This window comes from Balearica regulorum, chromosome 6 (genome assembly GCF_011004875.1).
Source record: "Balearica regulorum gibbericeps isolate bBalReg1 chromosome 6, bBalReg1.pri, whole genome shotgun sequence".
In the NCBI taxonomy this organism is placed as follows: Eukaryota; Metazoa; Chordata; class Aves; order Gruiformes; family Gruidae; genus Balearica; species Balearica regulorum.
This window is the reverse complement of record NC_046189.1, coordinates 36,116,295-36,142,507: the sequence shown is the minus strand read 5'-3', so window position 1 is coordinate 36,142,507 and position 26,213 is coordinate 36,116,295. Positions and strand designations below refer to the sequence as shown.

Below are 26,213 nucleotides of genomic sequence, written 5' to 3'. Positions count from 1 at the left end.
TTACTGATAGCAAAGTGCATTGAAAATTACACTTAATATTTTTTGAGAAACTTAACACTTAAAGGCAATTGTGGGAGGGCAATAATATGAATAAGAAAGTAAAAATAACGTAGCAGGAAATTTTAAAGACACGTTGGGTAACGCCATCTAATTACGACTTAGATTCAGCTATTATGAATTCCTAAATAAGCAAGACTGTGTTGGACATTTTCAGGAGCACTTTAAGACTTCTGCCCTTGCTATGCTATCAAAAAGGTTTTGGTATTCATTCGCAGCTGCATGTTAACTTTTAATTATCAAAACACTAGCATTTCCCAAGATGATATCAATTGATTGGTAGGGATAACAAGGTATTTCTGGCAGACCCAAGGGTTAGATTGGATTTTATATCTGAACTCTTCACTCAGAGTCACAGACGTAGACGCTGCTGTGTTAGATCAGCAAAACTTGTATTTTTGTTGTGCACTCATGAAATATCGAGATTTAGAACAATTACATAGAAAAATCATTCTGAACTTTGTACCTTGCATAAGGCCTTGTGTGCCAAACTGTACCCGTTAGTGAGTATTTACAGCTGAGTTGAAAAGCCCTGGAAAGAGAAGTTGCTAATAGAAGCGCTGCTGCAACTCTAACTGGATTGCTGCGACCAGTAACACTCCTGTAATTACAGTGAGGTAAGTGTTAAGAGGGGAATGAGGACAGAAGGCTCTCCATCATCTGTCAGGCACTTGCTTACTCCTGGATTTTTGTCTGAGAAGGAGAGCTACTAGCAGCAGGGCTCAGCAAGGGCTTCTGTCTTCCTTTATTCTATTTTAAGGTTGCTAATTGATCCTCTGAGGGAAGGTTTAGTCCTTTTAATGCAGTCTCTCCATTAACAGGGAGTCTGTACAAGAGAGGTTGGAGGTGTGTGGGTGTGGGAGCTATGCAACCTTTCATGCCAGTCTTCTCCGTGATGACTCACAAGGCAAGGAAGTTTGAGAACCTTCCTCACACGGCGAGAAGCAGAGCCCTGTTCCCTGCTAATAGCATGGGGGTTGTTACTGAAGCACGCTGCTCTGTTTTGCCAGAAAGGAGCCTGTCTGACCTAAATTTTCCAGGTGTGGGTATGATAGCAGGTCAAGGAATAAGGGGACGGCAAGACAAAAAGACCAGATTGTGCTGGAATAGTCATTATCTTGACTGACACATTCATCCATGTTGCAGAAACACAGCTAGCAGTTGCTCTGCTTCGCAATAGGACATTTTGCTTCAGATAAGCAAAATAAGTATCAGGAGAAGCATCCCTTGTGAGATATTACCTTTGCACTAGCATAAAAATAACTTTGCAGTTGCTAATTTTCTCTTGCAGTACAGAATAGTGGAAGCAAAAGAAGCCATCAGGCTGATGGCAGTCAACTGGTGATGCCAGTCACATCACCGCATACGAGACTGACAGCCTGTTCCAGTGTGACTAATGGGTTAATTTTATTGAGGCACTACCAGACTAAAGAATAGTTTTATCAAGTGTTTCACTGTTTAAAAAGCAAGGCAGTTTGCCAAGCAAAATGGCCTGTGGTTAAGAAAGAAGTGTCTCAGTTTACTCATTCCTGAGCAAAGCATAGCTTAATTTAGGTCTAAGGCATTATCTAGGAAACATTTTCATTCTTCTTACTCAAGGATACTGTAGTTACACCTACAAATACTACTATCCTGTGAAATGGAAAGAAGCTTTTTTCCCCTTTCATTCATGACTTTTTTACTTATCTGTTCTTTCTGCTACCAGCCAGAAAGCAATGCCTGAGTACTTTTAGGCATGTCCAGAGCTCTTTTGGTCAAGTGTCAATTCTAGTAGAAACGCATGGAAAGACTTCTCCTCTGTTTGCATTTGACGTCAGAGCTTCAGCCTGAGTTTTTAAGCATGCAATCTCTGTTTTGATAAGAATTTCATGTAAGATTTTCTAACATGTCATATTATCATATCTTTTGTACCTTTTGTGACTCGGTGCACAGACCATTAGTGGCAGGAAGACGACCGAATACAAGCAGCTCTCACTGGTATCCTAGGGCATTGCCCTCAGTATTTAACAGTGAAAAAAGCTAGTTTTAAGTAATTATCTGAGTCATCCAGACTCATGTCTTAAGTCTACTCAAGAGTCTTTAGTTTTATTTTGAACATTTGTACGCATTTGAGGACTACATTAGTAAGTTCTTAGTACAAGGACCACTCAAAATTAAAATAAATTCTCCAATCTTTGGAAATCCTAGTAATTGTCTTGGTTTTGTTTTTTATAATAAGTTAAAACACCAATAAATACCTTTTTTGCACTAATTATGTGTAAATTTCTGATAAACCAAATCCTTAGATTATTCTCTTCACTTAAAATACATTCAGTTTTCATTCAGCATAAGGCTAACTTTCAAACGGTGCTTTTATGAAATGTATGAAGCTAATTTTAGAGTCTGAAGTGAAATATGAAGGTATTCAGATTTTCTGCCATTCTCTTCAAACACCATATGCAGTCCAACACCAACATAAGAGTCATGTGTCAGCCCAAGGAATACAAACACCAGAAACAAATTGAAAAGACTACTAAAAGACTACAGCGCGTGACCCGATGCAGAAGTTTCCAATTTATGACCTACAGAGTCCCAGTGGTCAACAGAATAACTGCAGAGGACTGGATTGTACTGAATGTTCTTCTTTCTCTTCAAAATGCAGAAAGGGGGTTGTTTCGCTCTGTCTCCAGCCATTTTGTAGGTATTCACACAACTCCCACAGAGGACTACTGCTATGAAAATGACAGCCAGGAATCAGAAGCCAGTCCTAGAGCACTAGAACCATTACTGGGATTAACTCCATGTCTCTCTATCAACAAGTGGCTACAGGCCAAATTCTCTCCCAACCCTACCCCACCACATCACCGGTCATTAGTTGCTCCAAATGAGCACAGATGTCCAGTAACTTCACCTTTCTCAATCAATAACTGGTTACAGGCCAAATCGTGACCATGTTCACATCAGTTTACAGATACCGCAGCCATACAGGGACAGTGAATCACACCTCCAGATTGGAGTGAAGACAGTTCAGCAGTGCCACTAGACTCGGTGCCTGCAGATGCCTTTCCCCCTTCCCTAAAAATGGTTCAAATGATCAGTTGTTGCAGACTTAACCCATCTCACCTTCTGCAGTTATATCAGCAACCTCCTTAAAAGCAAGTGCTGTTTGGCAGGATCAAGTACCCTGCTTTTCTAGATGCGCTATGAGCATTTCAGTGTCAAGGAAAACACGAGTTAGTGAATCACACGTCTCAAGTTCATTGTCGGAAGATTCATTCAGTGCAGAGCTGGACTCGCTGGTCAAAATGCTCAGCAGGCCTAAGTTGGTGTAATTGCACTGAAGGCAATGGAATTATACAATTCATAGAAAGAAATTACCATATTAAGGGATTAATTTTTTTCTAGGCACTCCCAGTGACAGTCTTTATTTTCCTTTCATTGTCTTTGGCATGGCTTTGTTTGAAAGGAGATTTTATCCCTGGATTTCCTCTATCAGCAAATCTGAGCAGCAGCGGTAGCTTAGTGTTAAACTGCTGCAGAACAAAATTTAAGAAGCAGCTTCTAGACACAGAGTGGTAACCATGTGTTCTTGGACTGGATCTTTTTAAACTTTTTCCCTGATTTTTTGCAATTGTTTTGATTTTTATCAAAAGCTTAGTGATTTGCCAAATATAGAGCGAAAAGAGCTTATTCTTGACCCTTTTCATCCGATTCTCTGGGATTTTGTTTATAAATGACCTTGCAAACAGAGTACACACACTCTTGCACTTGCAGCATGAGCCAGACAAGAGTTATTGGCCAGGGGGCTGGGGGCTGCCTGAGGCTATATGAGCATTTGTGGGTTTAGGTTTTGGCTGGTATATTCAGACACACATAATAAAATAGAGCTTTTATTTTAAAAATCAATAAAATGACTGATCTTAAGTCAGAAAACCGTTTTGTTTTACTTTTACCATCATTGGGTTTTTATTGCATCTCACTTTTTTTTTTCCTTGTCTTTTTCCTGCCAGACAATCAGTCTCAACTCCTTTTGAGATTCAGCTTTCTACAGGACCTTATTTTTTTGAGGTAGTTCCTGGTTTTGAATCTTTCTCACCCAGGTTTTCCTACCACTTTCTCCATCAGACCAGTAAAGCTAACTCTAATACATAAGCAATGGTACGGTGAACAACGATGCCAGATAGAGACAAATTGCTTTATTTTTTTTCTTCTCACTCTGAGCTAGATGGACCTATAAAATAGGAAAATAGATGATGCAATGAAAGACAAATTACACAGTTAGTTCATGTGCTAGTAATTATTTGGGCCAGGTCTGGACATACCAAGACTATGCCAAAATTAATCTAAGAAGATTCTACTCTTCCACCCTGCTCTCAAGTGTTCATTCCTATTTCTATCTCAATCTGCCGCCTCTCAGTGATGCCACCCCCCTGTGGTGCCACAGTGCAGATCAATAAAATTATCCATAAAACCTACTTCACCCAGATCATTTTATTACTCTAATTTATGCTGCTGCCTCGAACAATTGCATGAACAACCACAACGCAGGAGGGAGTTCACCGACCAAGACGAGGTGAGGCAGCTGGGTGCTTCTTAAGCTGGTGTAGCTGTTACACATCTAGTGTAAATAATTGTGTTCTCATTTGCCTGGCTTCTTTCACTGTAGCTCATTAGTAAAGCGTGCTACATAGCTCAATAGGGAAGGCAGCAGCTCTTCTAGCTTTCTTGGTATTCCTCCCAAATATTATTTCATATATGACCTTGTGACTTCCAAGAAGAAAAAAAAAAAATCATTCCTGACCTCTTCAATGTCTTATAAAAATGGTGAGTCTGACTATTTGTTACACTTCTATGTTGTTAATACCAATAAATGTTAAAGATACAAAGATCAGTTCCTGTATAAATCTTGGTTCAAGGATGACGGGCAAGGAGCTAGAAAACGTTTCTTCATGTCTTTTTCCCCTAATGTAAAACTCTTAGTAGAAAAATGATAAGGATAAATGGCACCTATCCAACTGATTCCATTATAGAAGCTGGTTTGTCTGCAACAGATTATTCACTATTTATAGTGTCTTTAGTGCATGCCTAACAGTATACTCTCACAGTCAATCTCAAAGACACGTTATTTAGGCAGGGCAATGTACTTGTCTTCTCTGACAGAGAGAAACTTCCACAGACACAGAAGAGAACATCTTGAGGGATAAAATCTTCTTCTACACCTACAGCCATTCCAAACCTGCACAGAGCTTGAGTACAACAGAGCAGGAACACCAGGACAACCCTTCTGATTTTGGGGAGCTCCAAGATGGTCCAAGGTGTAAGAGGAGCATCTAACAAAGCTGTCATTTCCTTCTAGAAACATTTAGACACTCCCAGCTGGAGCCAAAAACCCAACAAAACCAACTCTGATTTCTGCCAGCACAAAGGGCTTCAGCTGAACTGCCAGCTCTGACATACATCAAATAACAAGGTGAGAAAATACAACTCTTATTTCATGACAGGCAGTTACACCGGAGACACTACCAGGCTGCAGCACACAGCAGTCATACTCAAGCTAGCTTCAAGCTCCTAGTCTGAGAGAAAGCTGTACAAATCTCCATCCAGACTAAAAAATACATCTCTCTAAGATACCAGTAAGCACAGAGGACATACCCACAGTGATCTTAAGCCCAGCAATATCAAGAAGTAGATAGTGTAACTGTAGCTCAGGTAAGTCTACAGCATTGCAAGGTAAGCTCCAGAAACTCGTGGTATTAGCATAGCCTGAATATGCAACAGCTGAAAAGCAGCTACAGAATCTATTTCACTGATTTATGGGTGTACAACCAGTATTTTAGTTGCCCAACACAAAATTGCCCTTTTCACAGGAAAGCCCAAGAATGACTGTTCCTTCTTCCCCATTTCAAAGAAAAATACATTGTTAATATTGTAAACATTCGCTCTCAAAAGTCTTTGGACCCTACAAGAAGTGTTTAGCTTTTTATTTTCCCTAATCATTGTTATTATACTACATACACTGTAAAAACGGAAACAATGAAATATTTTTAAAGCAGTAATAAAATAAATAAGATAATAAAAAAAATAGTCTTCCATTCTGAAAAAATATCACAATGGCAGTTTTCAACATCAAAGCATTTGTCAATAAAATAGAGAACTATCACAGAATGCTGCAGCCCTTTTATTTTTCTCATTTAACACTTCCAAGTCACTGTCATCAACCACTACAAATAGAGGTTACAATGCTTTGCTTTTTGCCTTTTTCTTTTTTTTTTTTTAAACCTTCACACAGCGATACCCCTCTTCAAAATACTGAGATAAACCATCATAAAGAAACGTCTGAATTACCTTTGTGGCCTCATTTTCCAGAAAATACAAAAGCAGTTAAAAATGTATTATTCAGAATGTTTCAGATCAGGAGTAAACCCATTTTGTTTAATACTCTGTATGAATGATACATTGAAAAACTACATAACTGATGTCTGCTGGTTAAATGTGTTTTTTCTAGCAGCACAGTTACAGAAACTTTAAGAGAAAAAGATAGGCTGAAATCTACATCACAGGTAAGAAAAAACCCGTGAGTTAGATTGGCACAGCACCTACAAATCCTGACAACACTGGGGTCTAGCAGTTATTACCAAAGGGCAGTTAGAATTCCTTAGGGGATGCTGACATTTTTTCCAGCAGTAAGTGCAAAATCTTCTCTTGTTGATTCTTACCAATACCTCGGTTCTCGGACAACCTCAGTTAATAGATCTGGTAGTCTCATACGCGTGCTCTTCATCCTGGATTCACTTTCATAGATCTCTCTCTGCAATAAGCTATTTTCTGTGAGTGATTCATTGTAAATACAGCTTCTCACATCATTTCTTCCTACTCCTTCCTCAAGGTAAAGAGGGGTCTTGACAGTATTTTCACTTCAGTTCCTTTCAAATAATATTAGAGCTACAAGGATGGGGATGGTTATGCATATGAAAGCTAATGTAATGGGCTAACACCTGACTGAGCCGGAGGTCAGGCAGTTACAGATACTGGGACTTCACTGTCAGTCAGGCAGCGGTTCATTAAACCTTCCTGTCCTATCAAAGGTCCCCAAATAGCAGCTTTCCTCTGGCTCCAGACATCTGGGCAATTTGCCTTTTTTTTTTTTTCTCATTAATCTTACCATGATGTCTGCCTCCAAGTCCAGAAAAGATGCCAGCAAACTTTTACCTAAAAGCAGAGCAAATGTTTTCCATAGTTTCCTCTCATTCTAGCCAGAGGTGGGGATTTGATTTTTTTTGCTCTTCTGTGATAACTTCATAAGTCTGCTTTCTCCCAGAGCATCAGTACCAGCCCACTTCTACTGAAGTGCTCCAGAAGCACTAGGCATTAGCCTGTCCCTAACAAAATCAATAGTTTCCCAGCAAGGGGTAGGAGGGACAGCAGAGTATTTAGACTTGGTGAAAAAGATTTGGTGAAGACTTGGTGAAAAAATCAAATATTCATGAGAGAAGTGAAAAAAGCAGGGAGTAAAGAGGGCAAATAGCTCCAATGGAGAAATAAGGATCCTGTGGCAATCAGAACATCTCTGCATCTCCCAGTGTTGCCTCAAACGTGGCAGCAACTGCAGCAATGCTCAAGGGACAAAGACCTGAGCACCAGGGTAAGAAAGCCTCCTTCCTGCAGTCCCTCCCCAGGACCTGCTCCCCACAGGCAGAGCAGGCATGGTGGGAACTTGCTCTCCATCTTCAGATATTCGTCTGCCAAAACATGCCACTGCGGAATGGTTTTGGGAGGGAGAAGAATTTTGAGAATCAAGGATGGGAGCAGGGAGGGTCAATTTTGAAGAGGACATGAGAACAGGATCGGGGTCCTCAGGCTGCAGGCAGGAGTGGAGGGGAAATGATGTGACTTGATGGCTCAGATGAGTATAGAAGGGGAGGGGGAAATGACACACAAGTATGGGGAAAGGGTGAATTAGTGGAGGAATAGAACAGCAGTAAGGGCAAGAAGTGGGATTCTGCTGTAACTCATCCCTGGCTGCGGTTAGTGGGTGAGCCACCTCTGTCCTCCCCACGCTGGCCATTGCTCCCAGGGGAGACGGACTCTTGGCCTGACGCAGCCAAACCACTGACATTTTCATCAGAATTCAGCAAAGGATCCAGACATGTGGTATTGCCCTGGAGTAGAGAGCATCTTTTTGTCCTGCCTGTAGCAAGGCAGGACCCCAAAAGGCTTTTTAACTAAGCCCAGTTGCTCTGAGTTTTATGACACTTATATCCTTCATGGACTCCCCTGAGAGCTACCTTCCTCTCTGCACTCTGCACTGTATTTTGTTCAATGATGTGTGAAAATGCAGATCGGCGCCACTCACTGCAACAATTAGTCAGGGGTTTCATTGGTGTCATCAACAGAAGAATTTGGCTATTATCTTCCTAGTCCATAAAGTAATAAAATGGAAAACTGAATGAACCAGAGGAATCATCAGTACATCATTAATTTATCCTTTGTTTGATGTGAAGATCTTTTACTGATTAAAATGTTTTAATATTAAAAAAAAAAAATCACAATTCAGAAGAAGAGTTTTATAATTGGCAATGAATCCTAAAGTGAATTTTATGGATCAGTTAATGTCTAGATGAGTTAAGGGTGAAAGGTAAACTTGACATTAAACGCTTAGTTAAGAGTGCCAGAGGATTCATCGTTGCGACTAAAGGAATACTGAAGTGCAACTACACTTCTTTTTTTCCTTGTTGGAAAAAAAAAAAGGCTTATAAGAACATTCACCATCTCTGGAGTTTGAGGAAAACTATATACACCTAACACTCAGACCATTAAAATAGGTTAGTGAGAGAAAACCAAAAGATTTAGCTGTGTATTTGAGCTGATTTACAATTTTATACCTTGTTGACGCTGTTCCACACAACCTCCCTATACAAGACTTGGAATTCTTATATACTTGATAAAAAAACACTATTGAAAGTAAAATTATTTTAGTCTTGCAGCAGAATGTTTCAGTTTTCCAAAATACACAATTGATATTTTGGATTTAGCTACTTGGCACCATCCCTTAATCTTAGAGGAAGATGCCAAGTAAGACAAACTGCACAAAGCAGGAAATAGCAAGTCTTCACAAACCGTATCTTGTACAAAGCAAATTCCCTCGACCTCTGTGCACACCAGAAGCAAACAGGAGCCATATCCATTTGCACTCAGACATCTTTCCTCCTTTCAGTTCCAGAGGAAAGTCATTCACAGTATTACTTCCCACAGCAATAATGGTAGGCAACACACCCAAGTCACAACTCGGGCTGTCCTTCACATCAGAAGAACTGAAATTTCGGGGGTTTTTATTTGCCTTCCAGACTTCGAGACTTTAGGTTTCGCTTTTTCAAGTCTGTCCACAAAACTTCCACTGCTAGAATTCATCTCCTAAGTGGTACCTTCATAGTAGCAGTGTCACTACATTGGAGAAGCTGATCCAGGAGACTACAATTAGTATGTAAGTCCTACTGACGCAACTAAAAACCATTTGGTAATAAAGGATGAGTGACACAATCAATAGTGTCATAGACTGGGGAAAAATTCTGAGCGAGAAAAAAAAAAAAAAGATGTTAACTGAAAGCAACAAGTTTTAGACTGATAGAAAATGCAGAATACACTTAACTGCCTTATGAAGACTAAAGAATGTCACAGAGCATGAAGTGGAATATGACACACTGGCCTATGAAATATAGGATATGTAACAGCTAAGAGGTTATAAACATTATTTAGGTATCAGGATGCAAGCCACACCTGTCCAGTGCATATTTAATCATACCTTAGACCTATAAGATTGTGGTCACATGAGTAAGATATTTAGTACAGCACCAATACCAGAAATTAATAAAAGTGTGACATTAAGAAAATTAAATATAACCCCATTATAGTATAGAGCAACATCAGTATCTGATTCAGAGCATATGAGAGATGATCCATAGACTACAGAACTGAATAGTCACTATTTGGACTTCATATTGAGAACTTATTATAAATATCTACATTCATGGAAATTTTATTAAGGCAATTACAGCACAACAGGAGGATTTGGGGAACAAAAAAGCTGGTCAACTTATAAAATCTAAACTCTGCTATAGAGTATAGTGAAAAGGAAAAAGCTCATTTATGGATTGTTTGTTAAGAGAACATACAGTGCAGTACACTAACATGCACACTTGCCATTGAGGTCCGTGCTGATGGCACTCATTTTCTTTTCTTCCCTTTAAAAGAACACGTCCGTATTTGGCTCAGAGAGGGACCAAATGAGCAAAAACTGGAATTGATCTTCAGAGGGAGAAGCACTACATAGGTCTGGGATAAGTATTAAATAAGTCCAGACAGCTGGGACTTTTATTTCCCTTGCTCTTCTGAACTGATGGGTTCTCTACTCATCAGTCATTTCTAAGTTGTGAAGAGTGAATAGTGATTTTTGGGTGCAACTGTTTTCAGTAACCACACGTCCAGCTCTCCAGTGACACACAAACAAGGATCTGGGCTCAGAAGGAGGTGCCGGATGCCCAGAAATTCAGTTGCTCCTTTCTAGATTGGAAAGAGGCAGCACTGTTTTGCTTTAAACAAGCAGCCAGCAAAGATGCTTAGCAATGACCACAGATCAGCAGTGCCATGAATTGATCCTCCTGCCTCCCAGTCTGCATGAGGAAAACATTTGTCCTCAGGCCAGCAGCATGTGCTGGGTCCTACACCCAGGAGTGTGGGCACTCCCCACCAAGCCACGACAGTAGGTCCTTAGTCCTCTGCACCCTTATCCTCAGAGCAACCCCCATCCCTTCCTGTTCTCCAGCCCAACAGTGCCCTTCATAAGCATTTGATTGCACCTTTCTAACCCCTGCTATTTGCCAGTTCCTACTTTTTCTGCTCATCAACACCACTTCATCATTCCTTCCAGAGCACTTTCCCTCCCCTTTTGCAGGCTGAAGCTCCTTCAGAAGAGGTATTTACAATTAGCCACTTAAAAAAGGTAAAAGCCATCCTTAACTAACCCTTCCCAGGCCACCGCCACCAGGCTGCCTACAGCCTGCTCATAAGCCCATCCAGCGAACAGTCTCCATCTGAATGAATCAAACCCAAAGCTGTCCTTGCTCAGCTGTTCTCTTTGCTGCTAGATTGCATTCACTCAAGAAGCAGAGATGTTTGAGGTATTTTCTTCCCATGCCAGTAGTTAATAGTCTGTGCAGCTATCCCTACTCCGCTGACCAAAATAAACCATCATTTATGTGGCAGATTCAGAACTCTCTAGAAGAGATGAAACAACTCTGCTTGACCTTTCCTTACGGACATCAGCAGCACCATGACCAGTGTTGTGCTGGCTGTTTTCTTTCCTGCATAATAAACCTAAACTTCACCATAACTTATGTCCAAAATACCTCCCTTCCGCAGTATTTCCTTGTACTTCCCCTTAGTGAAAACCAGAACACTGCATGCAATGGTAATCTTTGTTTAGTTACATGAAGTTATGGCAAAATTAAGCATGCCTGTTACAAAAAAAAATTAAGAATTAGAATTAATACATTTAATTATTGTTCCCTTAATTTATAGTGAGAGGATTCATGACTTCCAAGACCTGGCAGCTTTTCAAAGCAGACCTGTGAGCCTTGATATGCAAACGGCTCCTGATCTGAGACTTTTTGCCAAAAGGCAAACTCAGAAAAGCAATAAATGGAACAAATCTAGACTGTGGAGATTAGCCAAGTCTTCATGAATGGCACCACTTGCAAAGACAGGCAAGTGAAGCATCAATAAACCAGTAAACTAATAAACACTGAAATCTCTCTGTTGTATTCATTATATATTCACAGCTCTTTCTAAACTTAGATAAGAACCAATAATAATCCATTCGATACCCTAAATCTGACGCCTAGCAAAAAAAACCCAACAAAAAAAACCACGATACAAACAGATTTGTTTCTGTTCTTGTTGTATAAACTTTCCCCTCTAACATGATTTGAAAATCAAATCTCTCCTGCTGTTTATTTCTTTTTGAATTCTTTTTGGAATTTTTCTTAAATGATACAGCTCCCAGTTTCAAATCTTATCTTTATCCCAGAGGTGTGCTTGGAGACTCTCACTCCACAAAGAAAAACCACTGTTAAAACAATTGTAGAAACACCCAGTTAGCACTGTCTAACATACTAGCTAAGAATCTAAATGTGAACCCAAATGGAAACGCTCTATGGAAATAAAACCCCCATGGTTTTAAGGTATATATGCACCACAGTCAAACATGTGCTAGCAGCCAGAGCAGGCATGCTTGCCCAGAGAGTGAATCTGCTGCAGCAGCTTGCAGAGACAAGGAGAAATAACCAGGCAGCTCACAGCATGGCTAAAATACTATGTGAAACACAAAAACTTGTATCAGACATGTCAAACCAAGTTAGTCATACAGTCTGTAGCATAAAATAAGTCTTTAATGTGTGTGATTATGTCTGTCCCTAGTAACTGGATTAGAGGCTTATGTCTTGCCCCAGAAGCTTGAGATTTTTTGGTCCGCTTCCCATCACAGTATCTGGCACACCTCATTTAAAACTCTAGATGCTCTCAAGAGACTCTGAAACTCCACTTGAGGCTCTTCACTTGCAGTTGGAAAGAAAAGCTTGGTTTGCAGTCTCCTTCCTCAGAGAACCAAGACTTTGGGACAACAGAAGCCATGGGCTTGACAGCCTAAAACCCACAGTGATTTCAGTCCTGCTGACACAGAGCATGAACTCCAAGGGAGACCTAGCTCGGGAAGAAGCAGTGACCAAAAAGTAAGTGCCACCATGAACTGCAGTCGCAGCTGTGCCCACCTCACTAATGTCACATAGCTAGTGTCAGGAAGGGAAGATCTTCTCCTGGCCACCCTCCTTGCACTACACCAGTGCAAGTGCTCACCAGAGCTTCTGCTAAGCTAATTTAATGTGCTCGCGCTCTTGAAGCACATTGACCCTTGCCATGGAAAACTCCAGAGACTATGCAAGGTGCAGGAGCAGGGGCGGAAGGGGAGACCAGGACCAGTCTTACCTGGCACATGGGAGGAATACCCCAGATTCAGACTGGCTGATTGCAGACTTGCAGGTACACAGCGTGGTATCATTTCTGAAAACCGTAGAAAGAACAGTTTTAAGAGCAGGAATGTGATATGTGGTACCATCAGAACAAATAGCACCTAGTTTGCAAGATGAACAGCACACTGCAATACAATCCTTGTTACCGTCAGTAAAGAAGCAGACAAGTTTGGGGTTTCTTTTTTTATTATTATTATTGTTAATATACAATTTCAGTTTGAGCAGACAAATTTATATAGAGACCCATTAATATTTGAGATTAAAATCTTAATCCAAGCTATTTTTCACTATTTAAAAATATTGCACAATCAGAGTATGATCAAAAAGCTTGCTTTTCTTTATTATTTGAACACCAAAAGGAATGCCCATTTTAAGCTGTGAGTACATCATTACACTTATTTTAAAAATATAGACGTGAGAATGTACATTGAGATTTTTCATTTTCCCATGCACAACACCCAATAAAATCTTAAGCCCTGCAACAAAAAATTACTAGTGTTGCTCCCACCACAGCAACCTCACAAATCACCCTTTAATTCTAGCAAAATGAGACAAGATCGGCTCAGAACTGAAGTCTCCCAACACTATTTCATCTAATAATGGCTATCAAAAACCTGATGCATTTCAACTCTGGAAAAACATCAATTCAGCTGTGGAAACTCTTACCAAGAAATATATTTTTGTTTCCTTTAAGCAGCAGTTTCAGATGGATTGATCAGCTATACCCCAAAAAATTTCACCTTACTAGCTCTAATGACTTTTTTGGATAAGTTATCAGAACTTTTTCCAGTTCTTACCCAGATCTCTTCTGCACAGACACTGCCGTGGTGTAAGACTGATGCCCGTAACAGTTAGCAGAATGTTTCATTTGAGTTAGTGACTGCATTGCACTTTATATGCTTGAGCAGCACTTTGCAATGCATGTTCTGTCATTTTGGTTTACTTGGAATATTACTTTTTATTTCTATAGTGGTGTCTCTCTGAGCCATGCAAGTGACAGAAGTTAACATATTTTACATCTTGCCTCTGCTTTGATTTTGAGGATTTTATAACCCGTTTGAAAGCTGTGCTGGCTGCTGTCAGTGGCAGATTTCCTGTGAGTGACGCAGTGCCAGGCAAACGTGCCCATTTGAACCTGGTGCTCTGCTCTCACCTTTGAATTCTCTTTCTTAGAAAGTACATAGACAAACTGACTTCATAATATACTTTCTCTTTATTTAAACATGACAGTTGCATTATTTCTTTTAAAAATACTATTCATATGAACAATGTTCATATTAATACAAAATAGGAAGACTTTAAAATATTAGCAAAATCTAATGTTTTAAATGGTATTTAATGCAGCCATTGTCATCCAGAGATCTACATTTGTTAGACCTCAACCCTGCCAACACCTGAGGTCATTTCAATCCATTTCATAAGAGCCCCGATTCTGCTTGGTAGAACTGTGTAAAAATATATAGAGAGATAAATGTGCATAGATTGTAGATGAAGAACGGAGCTGTATGTAGTACAGCTATGAAAAAGGAAAAATGCTGTGGGGATAATATCATGCTTGAGGAATCAAGTTCAACATTACCTACAGCTTCTAGATCTATTCTGCTGCTGCATATTTTAAAATTTAATTCAGAAAACATGCAGAAAGATTCAATTTTCTTTCCTGGTATAGTCATATTGATATAAAAGCTTTGCTTCTGCATTATGATAACTATTAAGAGACTACAAATTGTAGTGCAGGTTTACAATATCACAGACTATTTGAGAAACCCTCTAGGTTTAAGATGAGAAGCCAAAGTTATTTTTCAGTATAAGTTCTCCTGAAAGCACAAAGGAAGAAAACCTCAAACTATTAATCGAGGAGCTCCAGTGATTCAGTCTGTAGCACTTGGCAATCAGAATTAAATGCAAAGCACCTATTCAACAAGGCTACACTGTGTTCCCACCCACTGCCCAGAAATGCCTAAACACAATTAAGTGACAAATCAGAGGATGCCAGAATGACAGTGAATAGGAAGGCTTAGAAGTTTCCTTTAAAAAAAAAAAAAAAAAAAAACCCAACATCCTTCCCTTAATTTCAGTGTATTTTGGAGAAGACAAAGACAACTGCTCATGCAATAAGGAAAAACAGATAGACAAGTGTCTTAAGGTAAGACTGTTCATTTCATGCTTTATTAGCACAATCCTATTATATATTTTTCCTCCTTCATTTTAATTAACAGAACTGCAATATAACGGAGCCATCCTGAAGGCCTCACAGTTAAAAGCCGTAACATCTATTATAAGTCTATTTTTAGTGGTATACAATTTTGGCTAGGGAATTAAAAAACAGCTTAGACTGAAGACTGTCACATTTATCTTGAAAACAAACAGAAAAGAGATTGAGGTCTAAAATTTTAAGACAATCTGGCAGTATTGAGCTACAGGTCACTAATATTGCCTTAACTTGAAAAGTTAACCCCCTCCCACAAAACTCTCTTACCTGAACACCATTTCTTCATATGCAGGGTATGCACAGCTTGGTTACAGACTTAAAGATACAAATTTTGCATCTAGGTGTATTTATAGTTAGCATTTATGTGCGTGTGCCCCCATCGACAGCAGTTTCTGCAAGGGGAGAGCTCAGGGTAACCTCCCTGTCTGCCAGCCCAAGGAGAGGTGTCTCTAACACGGAAAGAAAGAGGTCACCCATGCCAGTGAAAATAGAGAAACTCTTGTCCTTCAGGCTTTAGCAGCCTTCAACTTGGGTCTAGGGCATCCAGATGAGTCCTCCTGAGGGACAGCCCCTCCAAGCAGCTCTCACTGCACCCAGGGACCTCTCTCAGCTGTGCCTCATCTCACTCCCATCAGCTGGCCTTCATGCCCTTGGGATGATCCTTAGCACCTGCGTGTTTTGATATGCACCAGGACACATTTTTCTTCTCCCCATGTCCTTAGGGACTCAAATGCGTATACAAGTTATACTTCCCAGCTAACAAAGCCCTCATTTGAGTTAAAATCACAGAAAGAGTGTCTGGTTTGGAAGGACAAAGGCTTTTGCACCAAGCTAAGAAGGTGCTGCTTAAACACACGTGCAACTTGGCTGGCCCCACGACTGAACTAGAAGGTGAATAGTCTGTCACACAGGCCCAAACAGCACTGCAGGAGCAAATGGGCCCTGCATCTGGGCAGAATGCAGCTGATATTTCTAGCTCTGACTCTGGAAATAAAGCTCTTAGAATCAGCACCTTGTCTGATGTTCCAGACAAGATGATTGTATTCCACTCTTCCTAGATACCCATGCACCATTTAAGAAGTCTAACATCTCCTGGTCACTGTAGCAATCTGCCTCAGAGCTCTATCTATATTAAAGCACTATGCTTTCCATCCAAACTCTCCGGGAGTGATGAGAAATTAAAACAAGAAACATTTATTTAACAGCAAATGCTTTAACTCCAGTCATATTAATCTTCCAAAAAAACAACCCATATGATGGTACAGATATTTCCAAAAAGTTATGAGCCTCATACACAGACTTTCTCTGAATGAAAATAAGTCTGCACCAGAAGGGCAGACTATAACGCTCAGCAAAGCAAAACTTATTTTGCATGATCCTGATATTTACTTTTTATGAAGTCTACATTGAGCTAAGAGAGGCAGTTAGCATAGATTGGATGGAGAAATGATCACAGTGTTGCCTCAGAAAGTGTGGCAAGTTTTTGAATTGGATACAACGAGATTATTAGATGAGCAGCTCCTGCTTTCTGCCTCATCACAGGCCAGTATATAGATAAAGTTGCATTTTCTGGAGTGTATAATGGAGAACAAAATTAAAAGCATCTTCCTCTTTTCTGTAGGGGTACATTTCATAAAAGTAAAAACAACCCTGGACTCCCTAGAATGCAGGGCAGAGGTGAGATGGTATCTATAGCCCATAATCTGTTACACTGATTTTGGAGACATAAAAGATGGGAAGAAAGCTCTAAAGGAGCTTGGTTCATTTTCCAAAACAACTAATGAACAAGATGATATTAACAGTTTTTAAAGCCATCAAGCTTCACTTATCAAAATAGCATGGATTTTTTTCTTTTCATTGACTTCAATAGTAGAGCATCATGCCCTAAGAAATGTGATATTTTGGCCCTGTAACTTTTGTGGGGGTGCAATGAGTTAAAGAGCAGTTTGACCTGCCTTTGCCATTAATTTCACAATCTTAAACACTTTTGTTTCTTTTAACTGTAACATTCCCCTTATATGTTTATATCCACATCACACTTCTAATTAACATTAAAGTTTAATTTTATATGAAAAGGTTGCCTTTCTTATGACACAACATATGTGTACCATACCATAAAATGACAATGCCCCAAGCATTCTTATTGCCAACACAGATTTACTGGAGAAAATTACCCTGAGAAACACAAAGACAGCAACATAAGCAACTGGTCTGGTTCCTGTGTGATAATCAGTCTGCTTTATCCAGCTGTACATGCTCACCAATCAGTGTCTTTGCATAATGTATAGGAGAGGAGGGCTAACACGTAAAGGTAAAGCAGTGCCTGAACTAGTGGAATCATCTGTAAAATCTAACTGGTTTGCTTTATAGCATGCTGAGGACACTAAGCAAGGCAGGTAACCTCCAAGTAATATGCTAGGAACAGGCAGAAGGACAGAGACATAGTGAGACTACAGAAAAGTTGCAACACTGAAGCAAGTCCATCACGCATCGCATTTCTCACACACAATCCATTTGCCATTTACAGGTGTTTGTTATCTCACCATCAATGAATCAATGGAATTACAAGCTTATTATGCACAGTCAGGCTTGGATTATAGCACATATTAAGGCAACATATGAGGTTTTTTAATACTGAAACAATGTTTTGCTTGTTTAATTTTTAAACACCTACTACTACTAGACCACAAATCCTGTTATCAGCTTTTTAAGTTATTACCTCAAGGTCAACTTCAACAGGATTTACCATTATGTTACCAGTTTCAAGAAACTGTCTTTAGAAGAGTTTTATATATTTACCAATTGCAAGTCTGGACCTTAAATCAGTCAAGTTATTTGATTTTGATACAAACTGGGGAAAAAATGTATGAATTAATTTCAGCAGAGGTGAAAATTACTCACCAGTATCTCTATTCAGAGAAGCACTGTAATCTATTCTGGTGGTATTGGCAGCAGGACAAGACACATTACACTTGCAATGCATCAGAGGAAGGAAAGGAAGTAGGCTTGCCCATGAGGGATGGCAAAGCCAAGTTAAGTTGTCAGACGACTACTCCATTCTGCAAGAGGCTGAGGATGACAGCATTATTTTTGTTTATTATTTGGTCAGCACTCCAGTACCTGGTCCTGTACAAGAGAGGAAGAACAAAGAAATCAACCAGTAAAAATGAAAATTAAAGTAGCCACAGCAGATCTAATCCAGAGCATTATAAAATACAGAGGTAATGCTTCAGAAGTTGAGCATCTTCTGTGGTGGCTTCAGACTGGTATGCTCTGTTGCCTCCTAATCAATATTCAACAACCAAGAGGTGGCCTTCCCCTCTCAGGAACTAATGAGTGGTTAATGACCCTAATCTGGTGTATAACAGATTGTTAACACTGGTAGAAGAAAAGCCCTAGTGAGACAAGCAGTTGCTGGCAGAACAGGAGGGCAAAAGAGTCATTCGATTTAAACTGGTCACAACCTGCACTTCTCAGAAAAGTTATGATACTTATTTGTTATGCAGCTCTGCCTTATACAAGCAGGACAAAAATTAAAGGATTGTGATATTTTTAATATTACATTTATGAAGATGATTGCCCAGCTGCTGTTTAATTTCCATCTGTGTTCTGCTGCATTTATACCATTAGTGCCACACTGTGGTTAGACAGACAGCTCATAGTTTGGAGAGAAAAAAGTGTGGCTGACAATTACCATTTAACTGCGTGGAGTAGCAACAAATGGGCCTTTCTATATACTGCTACCTATAAGTCATAATGACTGCTTTTTTGTTGGATTTCAAAAGCAAGCAAGAAACAGAGATTCATACGAAACCCAGCAGTTCTCTGCTACATTGAAAGTTGCCTCCGTGGTAAATTTGCAAATCTTCGGCTTAGTCTAAAGTCCCTCTGCGCAGGCAGTACACAATATTTTTTATATTAGGAAGATATTGCAATACATCTAATATCCATTTGCTTCCTTTATTTTTTAAACCTTATTTTTATATAGTGCTACATTCATGCACCATAGAACTGGTCTGTTCTGCACACAGAATCTGTCTGTTACCCTATCCCAGTAATACATTACTGCTTTCCACATGGCAAATTAAATTGTTTTTCCCAGTCAGTCATAAAATAGGGTTTTACAGGATACTATCAATGTGCTTCAGAAAGAAAGAGGAACCTTGTGACCATCTTGAACAACTGTTTAGCATCCTGGGTCCTGAACAGCAGGCAGCAATTCACTGCTAGGAAGATTCCTAGGCTGTCTCCAGATGACATCCTATTTCCTCAGTGAAAAGCAAAACAGGGTCTACAACCTGCCTATGAAGAAGTTTCTCCCTTTTTTCCTGCATCTGTCAAGTGTCCTGTCCAAGGCTCTTGACACTGATTCTCTAGGCTCTGTTAATGGAAGCCCTGAAGGGCTTTAGGACCAGCAAGCCTTTCTCAGAGAACCACCTGGGATTAAAAGTGTCATTAGCTACCCAAGGGGATATAACCTGTGGAGCAGAGCTCACAGAACCAGTACTTGCACTCTGTTGAACCTTCTTCATGTGCCTGCAGGAGGTCCCCTTGTCCCAGCTAACCACTCTTTCCTCATCAGAGAAGCACAGTACCATGCTCACAGCACATGTTCTTCGTAACCTGCCTCTCAGATCTGCTCCAATAGCTCCTACTATTTCCTTAGGCCAACACAAAGTTTTATATCCCTTAAGATCTTCGATATCGATTTGGAGAGACTACAGTTGATCCAGGTTGTTCTGACCAAGACAGGAGGTGTTTCCCTGTTGATACACCTTTTTATCATTGCCTCACTCCCTGTGAAAACCACTCTGTTCCTGCTGCACAATAATATGATACAGGCAACCCTAAAGCAGAGAACATTTTTTGGGTTGGATACTTTTTTTTTTTTTTTAATAACACTACATGCTATTACCTAGCTAGTCAAACTCCACAAAAGCCAGTCTCACAGCATTTCTTGAAGAGAAGCAGAAATCAGCACCTCTGCTGTGTCTCCTTCCCTTTATAAATAAGTGCTCCAGGCTGATTTTTCTAGAATGAGCCTCAGCTGTTTTCAAACTGTCACTTAACCTCTACCTCTTCAGCCTGAAAACAAGCAGCTCCTTTTCTCCCACATATGACACCTTTGATTGGGAATTTTCCTCTTCATAGCTGGCTCTTCACACTTAGAAGAGCTATAAATGCTAAAAAAAAAAGGTGCACAAACCTTGTTTTCTGAAAATAAGCAGAGAATTGAGCAGTGTTTTCTTTCTTTTTTGGTATTTTATTTCTTGATCTCTGTTTCTTGATTTCTTTTTTTATAAAAGGAAAACAAATTGCTTCTCTTACTGGGCATTAGCTTTCAGAGATGCTGACCATCCACATTTTCTATTGATTCCAACATTAGTTTGGGGTATTCCTTAGATAAAAAAATCAGGCCTATTACCTGCATGCATTGGTTCTAAAAATACATTGTTCCAAACATAAACTTTGTGCTGTCTCAGGCAACTATCCATAAATCTCTTCAAGCACTAAAACTCAAGGACTTAAGCTCATCAAGAAACAGTTATCTTTATCCATATATCAAGCCGGCTTTCTGGATGTGACAAATATGCAATTATTTATACATCTAATAGAGACCTGCACTCTGTCCCAATTCATTGTGGTAAATTCATCATAGTAAATTCATAACAACCACGCTGTTTTCAAATACTTAGGCAAAGTGTGTGTAGTCAGACACCACTAATGAGAACAGGATTGCTGGCTTGCTCCCATTCTGTTTGCATGCTCTGGAATCCTCCTTCTATGGAAAATTAGAGCAATATAGATTTAAGAGTATTTATTTATTGTATCACTGGTCAAAAAGTTGCAAAATCATAGAGCTGAGAGAAGGAAAGTGAAACCACAGGGAATACCACAAACCTAACTTGTATTTTTGCCTTTGAAAGTCTCCTCTTCAGTTAATTAAAGACTGCATTACCCTGAACTGAAAATCAACTATTCTCATGGGTTTCAAATGCACAGTACCTTCTTCCTTCCTAGGAAATAACATTTATCCTGAGATAACTTTCTTCTTCTCAAAGACAGAGAAAAAATGTAGCAGCAAATCTATCTTAGAAGTAATAACTTACCCACTATATTGGAATAGTATTTAAGTGACAACAAGGCAATCAACAAAAGAGCAACATTATTTGTTCAGTCAATCTCTTTTAGAATGATAAAACAATTCAAAGCCCAGGCCATTAAAATGCTGAGGAAAGCAGGGAGGAAGAAACCTGGGGAAAAAGAAGCACGGCAATATAAAATATTCAGAGTACTTACACATGATATAGTTTCAGATACAGTGGCCGCAAAATAGGAAAACAATTGCAGTGTTTGAAAACTAGAGCTGGGCAAATCAATGATTGCTAGTCATCAACCATGCCTCACACACATCATTTATTCAATCAGAATCCTTCCTTCATCCTCCTCGACAGAAACAATAAAAAACTACTCTATGCAGTTGAGCCTCAATCTGTGTATCTGAGGAAGACAGGACTCAGATAAATTCATTTTAAGGGGGAAATTCTTTTTCTAATTTTCCTCATAGGTAGCAGTTTTCCAGCTCTCTACAGTGTCCTACCGTGTGATTCTCAATCACAGTTATTGCAGAAGCACTCACATGGAAATAGCGGCTGTAATAGCTGGGTTCAGGGGCCCCTTCAGCCAGATGAAACCAAAAACCATTCGGTATTGATGACCCTGGAGGTCATCATCTAACTGGGAAGGAAAAGTTGGAGTTATTGGTATCATATGTATCAAGAAATACATGACTAAAATACAAGGAAAAGCTGGTTTTCAATAGTTTTTTTCCATACATTTTTATCATTCCTATTAGCATGCTGTGTAAAAGTCCTTGTCCTGGTAGGTAATCACATTCTGTTAAGCCTTTTACAAAACAATAGCAAAAAGGTGGCTTCAGCCCCAAAATCAAAGAGGACCTAACAGGTTCCAGGAAGTCAGAAAAGGAGCACCAGGAGACAGGCTCCATCAGGATGACGGGACATGGTCTCTACACAAGAGGACCCTCACATGTTTGTTATCTAGCCAGCATGAATCTTAAGGAGCAATGTGAGGGACAGCAACAAAGCCATTTCCAAGATGAGTCAAGCTGAAGGCAGCTTGAGAGAAAACACTATCTTTGTAAACGCAACAAAGCCAGGCTGGTGTCGTGGGATGATCTATCACTTCTCAGAGATGATCCATCGGGAAAGGCTGTGACCAAGGGGATGGGGAAAAAAGTTAGCATTTGGCATGGCTACAATTGTCAAGGTCAGAGAAAAGGATGCAGTGGTAACCAAGACACAAGTAATTAAAGTCTAGACAAGATTATTAAGAACTTCTTGTTAGGTTCCTAATCAAAGACAGCTCTTGAGATCTGGGGTGTGTCTATGTCCTACAGTCACTAGTGACAGTGCCCTTTCTCCCTTCTCCTCCCAGCTCTCTCCTTTTCCTCTCTTGTGCCAACTCTTCCACCTCTTGCCCTCTCTTTTTTCTCAATTAAACCCAGGTAAAAACAACACACGGAGCAGCTTCTGTCATAACTGACATCACACAGTAAGCATCATATTAGCTAATGCATTAAATAGACACTGAAAAACAGGGAAAGGGATAAATTATACCCTTGTCTGTTTGTTCAGCTGCTATGTCCTGTCAGACGCATGTTGTGGTGTTTGTTTGTTAAACCTTCCCTGCAAAGAGCAATAGTCAGTGAGCTCCAGCACTGAGAGTGCCAAGGCAAACGTCTCCCTGCCCCATGCTAACAGCGTGTTTCCCTTTGAAAGAGGCTGTAACCTCTATCCTGTAGGACCCTCTTCCGATTTTTGTATTTCAGGAGGAGATTTTTACACTTGTGGAATTGCTGCATTGATCTGGAGCAAGCACGGAATGAAGATGGTTAAAAACTGGAGCCATACGTAGGATTGTGTGAAATTCAGAAATATATGAAGAAAGCAGGTAAGTTCTATCCCAAAGCTGTAGGAAAAGGAAAGTGATACTTCAGTTTTAGCTGTCACTAACAGGAAAAGCATCTTTTACCAGATTTTTCCACCCTAAGCATAGATTTGGGGAACGATATAGGCTTTGAACTAGTATTGCAAAGGAAGATCAAATCTTTTTGCAACTTTTTTTCCCGACTAGTTGATGCGTTCATGGCAAGTATTCTTGTTCACAGATCACAAATGACAAGAGCCAACCTATACTCTTACACAAAATTACCTGTAGAGCGTTCTAGCTAATCATCTACAAAGTCCTGAAGAGGTTCCTTGATATTGTGCCCCATTTTCCCATTTGTACCAGTTGAGTTCTGACCAATCCATAAAGACAGATATGCAAAAAGGTGCAGGAAATGGAGAAAAAAGAAGAAAAAAATAAGCAGTGAATTTTCATAGATGTCATTAGAGATTCTTAGGGACATAAAAGAAAAAAAAAATTTTTTTTAAACTAGACGTAGTAGCAATTGCAGTTGTGCAAGCCTAGAGTCACACAGGCAAGAATTAATTTAAAAAAGGATATTGGCCATTCTGCTTAACTCATGGAATTTATTCTTTTTGCTGGATCTAGCTGCAAAGTACACTTATTCAAGGAAACTTGCCAGGATAGACTAAACTTAAGGATTATACTAAGGATTAAGCTCATAAGCATTATACAGCACTTTTTACAATAGTACTTGGATCCTTGAATTTTTCACAAATCACTTGCACAAGACAACCTGGGGTGGGGGATTCTCATACTAGGAACATTGCAAATACGAATCCAGAAACTCATCCAAACTTGCTTTTGTTCCCAAAATAGCAGGAATTTCCTAGGGTATAAAACATCTGAAAACATTTGGCCTAAGCTATCGGATGAAGGCCCAAATAATGGGACTCTGGGGAATGAATGACAACCACTGACCCTGCCTTCTGAGAGCTCCTGTTGTTGCAACATAATTCCTCCCTTTCTAAAGGTAAACAGCACAGTCTCTATAAATCAACACTCTTCTAGACTTCAAAGCCACATCCCTATCAATATATCACTCAAGTCAGAAATTAGCTTTAACATCCTATATGATCAGTAAATAGTCAGAGTTAGCAGTCAGAGAGCAAAGGAGTGTTGATAGGTCCAGTCAATTAATATTCTCCTGATAAAATAGTATCTCCAGGAGATCTCTTACTTGTGTTTCTGAAGCTAATATAGAGTCATGCTTTAAACCATGACCCTCAGATGCCATAAATTTCAAGGATCTGCACCAGAATGCTCACTCACTTCAGACACTTAAAACTATAAAGGTTCAAAGAAGACAGAACAAACATTATTTTAAGTCATCTGAAAGAACATCTGCATCTGTACCAGGCACATGTAGAGGCAAACAGCTTGAGCTGCTCTCTCCAGCTGCGCTAAGTGACCTTAGCTTAAATCTTCCTGAATTGCAGCTCATGACCCAGAACATCCATTGCAACAATTAAAGCAAATAAACAAACACCCTGACATCTTCTGGCAGCGTCTGAATCTTCTCTCTCTCTACGCCTGGTATCTTTACAGATCATCTTGATACTAGTCATGAAAAACAGTTACCAGGATCTGTTAGAGCTCTTGAAATACCAAGCTGTGGGCCATAGTTTGCCAGTGGGCCACCTTTGCTCTGGAGTAATGGTGATAAGCTGGCCAGGAGGTTGGCGGCACACAAACTGGAAAAAGTCACACACATAAAGCCAGTCCAGTCAAACTAGGTAGATTTTGCCCTTAGATGAAGGAAATGCAGCACATTTCAGGAGATTTAAGCTATCAAGCATGCAAGAAAATGGATACAAACTAGTAGGTCTTCCCCTGGCAGCACAGAGGAGGCAACTCCAAACTCACCCTAAATGCCAGCACCCACAGGCTAGCATGAGGGAGGGTACACATCTACTGCTCAAGACCAATCCTGTCTAGGAGAAACTGAGGCCAATCGCTCTTGATATGCAGAATCATAGGCCAGCTTCTCGTAGGCAGGGTTAGAGAAGGAGTAGGTGGCCGCTGCCAGCTTTTGCCCTGTTTGGATGATACTCCCAAGGAGTGGAGGGGATGGTCCCTGGTGCGGCACAGGCAGGCTACAGCCCCCCCGACGTGGCCGTGCGGCATCCCTGCTCCTGAAATTGGGTCACTCTTCCACAAATACTCAGGACCAGTCAGGGAACCTGCTCGGTAGCCCAAAAGTAAGAGGATTCAGGCAGAAGAGCAATGTCCTGGGGTCTGGTCCCTGCTTCCTGCATCCCCTCTGCCTTTTGCAGTAAAGAATAATTGGATAAAGTGCATAAACAACACTAAGGGTTACTCCAAGCCTGCACAGCACAGCAAGGACATGACTTTGCCCGTGTCCTCACCATTTGTTCCATCAATTCAAATTGTCCGCACCAGCTTTATGTTCAGTTTGAATATCTTTTCAGTGAAGCTTCATTTCTGTTAAGTTCATGCAAAAACTGTATTTGATTATGATCTTATGATGGAATTATTGTAATCAAATTTAACAATGACTAAGCTGTGTGTAAATGGTTTAGTTCATGTAAACGCACATAGTCATTTTGCCAGAATCTCAAATGTTGGTCTTTGGTTCTGTAGCTGTAAGTAATGATGACATAATAGTACAAGGAAATTATAATATGGCTTGTTTGAAGCAGGCTTCTCTTCTGAAAAAACATTCTTTAGAGCCATTAGAAGTGCTTTCAGTTATATTTCAGCTGCAGTTACATTTCAACAACTTCCTGACTAAACACACCTAGAGAATGGGAAGATATTCCTCTTCCCAACAAAGTCTTATCCTTGCAAAGTCAGACCAGAAAAAAAAGCCTGCTTTGTGTTGATTCCCAGTCCCCCTCCTCCCTGTCAGTCTTTTCTTTTCTATGGTTGCT

The 26,213-nt window shown here is 40.0% G+C and overlaps 1 protein-coding gene and 1 long non-coding RNA gene across 2 annotated transcripts in view; both read right to left on the bottom strand.

Annotated features, from left to right (window-relative positions):
• Positions 1-13,139, bottom strand: part of THSD7B (thrombospondin type 1 domain containing 7B) — a 355,621-nt gene extending 342,482 nt beyond the window's left edge. Inside the window, exon 1 of the mRNA XM_075757230.1 lies at positions 13,072-13,139. The gene's annotated coding sequence lies outside the window, so the exon portion shown is untranslated. The remainder of the gene's footprint in view (positions 1-13,071) is intronic.
• A 5,144-nt stretch (positions 13,140-18,283) lies between these two features.
• LOC142602389 (uncharacterized) overlaps positions 18,284-26,213 on the bottom strand; it is a 171,669-nt gene continuing 163,739 nt past the window's right edge. Inside the window, exon 5 of the long non-coding RNA XR_012836181.1 lies at positions 18,284-18,453. This is a non-coding gene — a long non-coding RNA (uncharacterized LOC142602389). The remainder of the gene's footprint in view (positions 18,454-26,213) is intronic.